Genomic DNA, 8,916 nt, shown 5'->3' on the forward strand with positions numbered 1-8,916 from the left:
CCACACCGCGCGACAAATCGCAAGAGGAGCAGGTTCAGCCCACGGCCCATCGCGCCCGTACACTTGCTCCGATCACGGCCCATCCCGCAGATCTCGGTGGGAACGCGGGTCCCTATCGACAGCCCACTTTCATCGAGCGCGTGCACCGCACCTTCAGCTTAGCCCGCTTTACTCTCCCTGCTCTTCTTCTGCGTCACTTTAAACCCCAATCTCTCCCCCCCCCCATCTCTCTCTTCATTTCCTCCACGAAACGCAACACGCTGATCATGGCCAATCTCTTCCCTCGCCACAGCCGTCTTCTTCCTCTCGGTCGCCTGTCCCCATCTCTCGCGCGCCGCGTACACCATCGGCGTCAACTACGGCACCGTTGCCGACAACCTCCCCCCGCCGTCCCAAGTCGCCCTCAAGACCAAGACCGCCATCGACCGGGTCAAGCTCTTCGACGCCAACCCCGACATCCTCCGCGCCTTCGCCGGCACCGGTATTGCCGTCACCGTCACCGTCGGCAACGGCGACATCATCTCCCTCTCCAAGCTCCCCTCGGCCCAGGCCTGGGTCTCCGCCTACATCCTGCCCTTCCACCCCAAGACCCTCATCAACCGCATCGCCGTCGGCAATGAGATCCTCGCCACCTCCGACAAGACCCTCATCGCGCGCCTCTTGCCCGCCATGAAAGCCCTCCACTCGGCCCTCCAGCTCGCGAACGTCACCAATGTCCAGGTCACGACGCCACCTCGCTCGGGATACTCTCGTCGTCGCCCCCCAGCACCGGCCGGTTCCGCCGCGGCTACGACCGGGCCATATTCGCTCCGATCCTGGAATTCACCGCCAGACGAAGTCCGCCTTCATGGTGAACCCGTACCCCTTCTTCGGGTTCACCGCCAAGACCCTGAACTACGCGCTGTTCAAGCCGAACGCCGGCATTTTCGACGCGGCGACGGGGAAGAACTACACGAACATGTTCGACGCCCAGATGGACGAGGTGTACTCGGCGATGAAGAAGGTGGGCTACGAGGACGTGGAGATCGTGGTGGGAGACCGGTTGGCCCTCGGTGGGCGACGCCAACCAGCCGGACGTGAACATGGCGAATGCGGTGTCGTACAACGGGAACCTCGTGAGGCACGTGAACGCCGGGAAGGGAACGCCGCTGATGCCGAACCGGAAGTTCCGAGACCTACGTCTTCGCGCTGTTCAACGAGGACCTGAAACCGTCGACCTCGGAGCGAAATTACGGGCTGTTCAAGCCCGGATCTGACCGGTTTACGACGTTGGCATCCTGAGAAATTCGGTAAATGCCGTTCTTTAAAATCTTTTAAACTTTACTAGCATAATAGCTTTTTGTTATCCTGAAAATAATAATTTATTATGAATCACAAATTCTCAAAGAATAGACCCCATAATAATTTATAAACTTTGCTAGTATAATAGAATAATAACTTGTTGTGAATAAACAAATTATTGAAAAAGTAGATCCCATGATAATTTATAATTTTTTATTAGTTGATATTTTATAATTCTTAGATTAAATTATTTCTCAAACTAGCTTTGCTAGGCTATTGAGAGAATAATAACTTGTTGTAAGCCACAAATTATTAAATGAGTCTAATTTATAATTATTTGTTATTTGATTTTGTGTTTTTATTCTCACAATAGATTAAAGACAGAGTCACCCAATCATTTTTTAAATCAGGCTTTTCTAGCATAATAGTCTTTGGGCTACTTGTAAGAATAATAGCTTGTTTGTGAGTCACAAATTCTTGATAAAGTAATCCCCACAATAATTTATAATTATTTATTATTTGATTTTTTTTATAGTCTAGAACATACTATTATTGTCACGGTAAATTAAAGATTGTCGGTCAATCATTTCTCAAATCGGGCTTTATTAGCTTAATGGTTTTTGGGTTTACCGTGAGAATAACAACTTATTATGAACCCTACAATAATTTATAATTATTAATTTTTTTTTTTGATCCGCATTGTGATTGTTATTCTAATTAAAGACAATCACCCAATCATTTCTTAAAGTGGGTTTTGTTAGTGTAACAATCTTTGGGCTACTATGATATGAGCCACAATTTCTCGAAAGAGCGGACCTTAGTAATAATTTATAATTATTTATTTATTTTTTTTTTCATTGATTGACCTTTATTCTTCGGTAAATTAAAGATAGTAGATTAATGTCATTTATTAAAACTAGGACTTAAGTACACGAGTACAGAAAATAACTGAGAGTTACGTATGCCGAAACCGATAATATTGAGGCTGATTTTGATTATGGCATTAATTAACTTCAACAATTGATGGGACATTTTCTCAATCAAGTTTTAGGAGGGAACGAGGAAGTGTTTTTTATTGATCGAGCTTGTAAATGATTTGTTTTTTTACCTTGGAAAATTTGGCCATTGTCGTCTTCAGTGGTTTTCAAACCTTTGATGAGTTTAGAGACTATGTTGCACGTCCAAAATTTGTTCTCTTTTTTATCTGTATGAAGGATAATTTTTTTGAGGCTATGAGCGAGCTTTGGCATTTAAGGGCTTGTTTAGTAATGTACCAAACAATACTTGATTTATTCCTTTATTTTCTGTAACAAATATATATATATATATATATATATATATATATATATATATATATATATATATATAAATCCATTTGGTATCTAAGCCGACCAATTCGATTAATCTTTTTTATTAGTTTTTGTTGGTGTTGATCATAGGCTGAGGGACCCAGTCCGGACATCGGCCCCCAGTCCGTCGCCCTCCAGTCCGTCCATTCCCTCAGGCCCCAGTCCACCAGCCCCCAGTCCGCCAGCCCTGTCGAGCTCAATGAAGAAGTGGTGCGTGCCAAGATCGAAGGAGTTGATCCTAGGAGGTTCTTGTTTTTTGTTCGCATACTTCTGTTAATTTAAAGGAAAGAAAGAAGAAGAATTCAGAACGTCAGCCTCCTTCTCTTTTTGTGGCGGGAGAGATCGCAGCTTTTATATGAGGTTGTATTATTGGCTTTTCGGCAACATAGATCGGGGAGTTGCTAATGATCCCCCTTTTTCTATCTTTTTTGGGATCACGCGACCAATCCGCTTTTTCTCTATCCGACATGGCTTTTATAGAAGGTTGAGTCGGGTCAAACCGGCTAGAAGTTTTGATGGGGTCATCCTCCAATTCAATAAGATTTAAGTACCTACGGTCTAAATTACGAAGCACTTCATGGGATGGGAAGCTCCCACGTTTATCATGTATTGTTGTTATACATATTTTGGTGGGAGTTGAAAGAATGCTTGCTTCCATGTTCATCGTGTTTTACCTTTATGAATTGTCACATTATAAGATGTAGCATGACTTTGTCACATGGTCCTTATTCGGTCAATAAATTTAGTTTTAGCGATTTGTCATCTATTAGTCAACATAGATGGTTCCTATTCCATTAGGCTTACTTTAAATGTATACTAGAAAAGTGTCAATTTTCAGTAAATCGTATGTAATTAAGAAAATTTATCATAATAGCAGTTTTTTTTTGGCCTTGCACTGATCTTAGGCCTTCATATGATGTTTTAAAATATTATAATTATACAAGTGTCATACTTTTCTCTTGCATCACATCATTAACGAGGAAACTATATATATATAATGATGTCTGCACAAAGCACAGGCTGAACTGGATAATTATGGACTGTAATTATCTCACTTTTGATACGGCACGCCTTAATGGCTTCTCTTATTGTTTACGATCTTGACCAATCAATAAGTTTAGAAGATTAAAGATTTTGTGAATCCCCTTGTTCAGTTATAACTAAAAAAACCGTAACTTCACATCTATTTTCAATTCCGCCTCAATCCTTCTTTTGTGTAAAATATAATCCCCAACTTTCATCTCAATCCATTTTTTTGCCTATCTGTCCAAAAATATCCAATAGTTTTTCAAAATTATCAACACCAAGGCCTATTAGAGATTTATTATTGAAATCCGAATCTTCATCAACACTTTCATCTTCATTTGAACAAAAGAACAACCTCCCGGTGTCCATAATCTTAAAGAAACCAATGGAGATTTTTAGACGCAAAGTGCAAATTTGAGACTAGAATAAAAGTTAAAAGATATTTTTTATATAACAAAAAGAGGATAGAATTGGGATTAAATCTTAAGTTGATTTTTTTTTTTTTTTGGGAATAAGCCTTGCCATTATTGTAAGAAATCCTCAGAATACGGGTGCACGAAAGCCTGGATTTTCGGGTTAGTTTTCGGTCCAGGCCATTTGTTTTCATTCAGGCCGGAACACTCGTTTTCATTCAGGCCGGAGCACTCTCTGAACCCAAAACCCAACTGTTCATGGATCTCTTTGAAAATATTGAAAGATTTGAAGTTAATCTTCCTTCATCCAGACTTGGGCTCGCGGCTCTCGAGAGGCGGCCGTGCACCTTCATGAATCGACACCGTAAAGAATAGCCAGCGAGGTAGTCGCTAAACCGATGTTTAAAAACCACAAGGACCGGGTTCTTTTCTAGTTTGGCCATGCCAACTTCCTCCACTTGATGTGTAGATTGCCATACCGTCCAGGAAGGACATTGTCGTACCATAAAAACTATTAACTAATCTTCTAGGTTCCTGGATGCTGTTCCGTTGAGGTTGAGTTGTGTTAGCTTGGCAACTTTAGGGATTGCTTTGATCATGCATACACATTGCTTGAGCTGTTTAGTGTGGAGTCGATCTTGCAGTGGAGCGTCATGTTCGTAGTTTGTTTCCAGTGACGACTCTATGACTTGAGCATAGTCAAACTTGCTCTAGGTTATGCCCTGGTCTGTGGAAGTCTTATTTTGCAAACGTGGCCGCCTGGAGGAGGAAAACCTAAGATATTTCGCTGGTTTTGTTCCCGTAACAAAATATTTTTACCGAGAATTGTCCTTTGCTTTTTATGTAATAAGGGACAAAGGTTCTAACCCAATTTTGATAAAGGATATCAAATGCAATATGAACATTAACTTTCTGATCCAATCAACTATGTACAACACTAGGGCTAAGTTGGCAATCAATTAACAACATGGCCTTTCAGACTTGAGATCAATTCAAATTATGTCGGAATTTTATCAACGACACAATTTGCCACTATATCGAAATTCGATCACGCTATCCTAGGATAGTGGGATACATCGAATTTAATCAACAACAATGCACCAGGATAAAAGATACAACGATGTTGCACTAAGGTATAGACACGCTGAAATTTAATCAACAACGGAATCCAAAGTTATAACTAGAGAAATTAAAGTGCAAAAAATTAATGATAAAGAAATAATATTTGATTGATTTATCGGGAGGGCTTCTACGGATGTTGGCGATATTTATAGAGGAATTTGGTAACCGTTTAACAGTTATAAATTTCTTAGTAACCGCTTTCAACTCGGTCCACATCCCTTTCTAGTCGCAACTCTTCTGTCCATTTTTTTCGACTGCCCTGTTCGTGTCTTGGCAATTCTTGATTATCGATAGCAGTTCTAGATTGGGTCTTTAAATCATAACCGCTTCATAACAACGCACATCCTTGGCGTTTTCTTTTGAGAGGTGCTTTTGAACGTTTTTGCTCCGACTTCAACGTGGATGATCAAATAATGCGTTCGTCTTGTTACGGAAAGAAAATACAATGATTTCACCCAAAAATCAAAGGCCCTCCTTGAATAAACCTATGCCGTGCATTAGTGAACTCAAAAAGTAATTCTCTGCGAGAGATTATTTACGCAAGGTTTTCAATAAAACCTCTTGCTATGGTTAGAAATTTGCAGTCAAAAGAGAAAGCTATTCTTGTTGGCAAGTTTGCTTCTGCCGGAGCTAACTTTTCCGAAACATAACTCGAGAACTATAACTTAAATAGCTTTAGTGAGTCTTCCATTGACTAAGAAACTCTTTTTGGCTGCTTAAGCAGCACATGACAACGTTTCTGTTTTTTAGAATTTCTGTTTTTTTGTTCCTCAGAACAAAAAAAGAACATAAATCCGGTTGGTAATACCAAGTTGTTTTTCTGTTCCTGGAAATAGAAAGTTAGCCTGGAAATGGTTTTGGAACAGAAATGAGAAACAAAAAGTTACTTCTTGTTCTCGGAACAAAAAATAAGAAACAACTTCTGTAACCCTAACTTCTCTTTTGCTCCCTCTCTCATCTCACGCCCCTTCTTAGCTCACCTCTCTTCATCCGCTTGCCTCTCTTTGATCTCATCACCTTCGGTTGCCTCTCTCTCCGGGTCCCGTCGTCGCCGGTCTCGTGGCCTCCAGTCCCGAGTCACCAACTCTCTCCGTTCCCGTGCTCGTGAGCCTTCGTCAACTCTCTCCCGTTTTCGTGCTCGTAGCCTTTGGTCGCTCTCTCTAATCCGGTCACTACCTCTCTTTGGGTCCGTCGTCTCGGTCGCGGTTCTCTTTGGTGGCATCGCCTCCCGGTTGGGTCGCCTCTCCGAGTCGATTGCCTCCCAGTCCATTGCCTTCGCCTCTCTTTGGTGCCGTCATCTCCTAATCCTCGGTCGTCTTTGGTCGCTTCACTTTGGTCGCGTCGCTCCGGTTTGGGTCGCCTCTCTTCGATCCCGCCACTTGCAGTCCCATCGCCCCGACGCCTCTTTCCGATCCCATTACCTCTAGTCCCGTCGCCTTCGGTCACCTTTCTACGGTCGCATCGCCTCCGGGTCGTGTCGCCTCGTGGTCATCTTGCCCAAATTAGGGTTGCTTTGATTCCTTCTCATTGTACCCGTTCTAGTGGTGATTCTCACTTTTTATGAAGTTGAATCCGCCACCTGCAGTGCCATCGCGCCGATCGCCTCTTTCCGATCTCGTTGCCTCTAGTCCCGTCGCCTTTGGTCACCTTTCTTTGGTCACATCGCCTCTGTTTGCATCGCCTCGTGGTCGTCTTGCCTTAAATCAAGTTTGTTGCTTTGATTCCTTCTCATTGTACCTGTTCTAGTGGTGATTATCATTTTTTTTTAAGTTGAATCGTGTTGCCTCTGTTTGTGCACACCTCTCTCACGTTGCTTCCCCGTGTTTGTGTCACCCTTAATTCTCACATGTATCGGCTAGGGCCGACTAAAACAAACCGTAGCCGTATGATGGAATAACACCCAAATTTTGGTGCACTTTTCTCTATGCTTCTTTGTCTCTCAAAACCAGTGGGAGTATGAAATGAAATGAGATAGTTATGTATGTGTGTGCGTGTGCGTGAGTAGTTGAAGTTATCGATACTGCTTTAGAGATAGGCTGTGATAAAGGCTCTATTTTTAGCCACTCCAAGTTACTATATTAGGAAGTCATTTAACCAAATAAAAAATGTCGGCATTATGACAACTCATAAGCATTGTTTCCTCCGATGCATCATAAATCCTTATGTTGAGAATACTTCATGCCTCGGTTTTGGAATCTATCCCATAGATACAAAACACATTCTTTAAAGGTGGCCTCTCCCAAGGTGTAAATGGATTTAAAATAGGATCACCATGATATGACTTGAAACAACAAGCATATGAAATTTTATCAAAAGGACAGAAAACAAACTCATAGGTAGAACATGAAGGTTGAAGGAATTAATTAATAAATTTATGGTGTGGAAGTTGCATGCTCTTGTGTCGAAGTTGAGTCTTTGATCACAATAAGACTAGGGATTGTATAGGGCAAAGCGTAGTATGTTTGGATGGCAATGTACAACCTACACAGAAGCTGCAATGACTGAAGGTATAGCGGCATTTACACATTGAATGGCAAAAAGTAACTCAAAGTGAAAAGAGCATTCCTCCAAGTGCACTAAGGAACATTTCAAGTTCTAGATTATGACACAAAAATGACAAAGATACTGACATTTTTAGGAACTTTTATGCACTGGGTAGCTGTCCAAGGTTTAGAGTTGGATCCATTGATTTTGGTTTTGATGCTTGTAGCTACTATAATGACATTTTTATGCACCGACTAGCTATCTAAGGTTTAGAGATAATATCATCCCGTAACTCGGATTTAAAAAATTTGTGTCTTTCTTTAGTCTAAAAAATGGTGATGAGAAAATAAGAAGTATCATGTTGCACTCTCTTTTTAATTGTCTTGAACTCGTATTATGCTCAACTAGTGAAGGTTACATGGCATCCCAAAGAGGCATTCTTGCAAAGTGGGTGAGCCTTTAACCAACTTGTACGTCGCCTTGTTGGTAGAAGATGTCAAAAAAGGGAAATTGCATCTCTTCTACTTTCAACAAAGTAGGGTTGAATAACATACGAACAAAATTCAATAAACGAGCAGAACTTCAATATACTCAAATCACAGGTTGAAGAACAAAGTGAACAAATTGAAAAGCAGTATGCTAGTTTCAAGAAGCTTCTTTCACAATCCGGATTTACAGGATAATGTGAACAAAACAGTTGTTGTTGATGATCCAAGTATATGGGAATCTCATGTCAAGGTATAATTTAGCATTTGATCATTTTGAGGTCACTATAGATGTACATGCAAGATATTTGATTGTATTGCTGATATATGTCATCTTTGTAAAAATTGCAGGATAATATTGAGTAAGCAAAATTCAAGGATGGGTTTCCTTAATATCCCGACTTGTGTATTGTATTTGGTGATACATATGCTACTAGGGAGTATGCAGCGGGAAGTGTCGAATATTTGGTGATGTCGGATGAACTTGGCATTTGTGATGATGCAAACGATGGACCAGAGGACTTTGGTGAACACCATGTTATTGATGAGGAAGTTTTTATGTCTAACAAAACTCTTGCTTCGGTTCATGATAAACATAGAATGGATAAAACTCCAAATAGTAAGACGAGAAGGATGAGTCAATCATTTGGTATTGTCTCAATCATTTGGTATTGTTAGCACCTGCAAAAGCCTTACAAGAGATGATTAAAGTAGGGCTAGTCAATGGTGAGTGTCCCGTCAACTCACAAGTCGCAT

The 8,916-nt window shown here is 41.3% G+C and overlaps 1 pseudogene; it reads left to right on the top strand.

The window, feature by feature from the left end:
• The first annotated feature begins 276 nt into the window (after window positions 1-276).
• LOC120286206 lies at window positions 277-8,526 on the top strand (annotated as a pseudogene).
• Window positions 8,527-8,916: the final 390 nt, after the last annotated feature.

This window comes from Eucalyptus grandis, chromosome 2 (genome assembly GCF_016545825.1).
Source record: "Eucalyptus grandis isolate ANBG69807.140 chromosome 2, ASM1654582v1, whole genome shotgun sequence".
Lineage (NCBI taxonomy): Eukaryota > Viridiplantae > Streptophyta > Magnoliopsida > Myrtales > Myrtaceae > Eucalyptus > Eucalyptus grandis.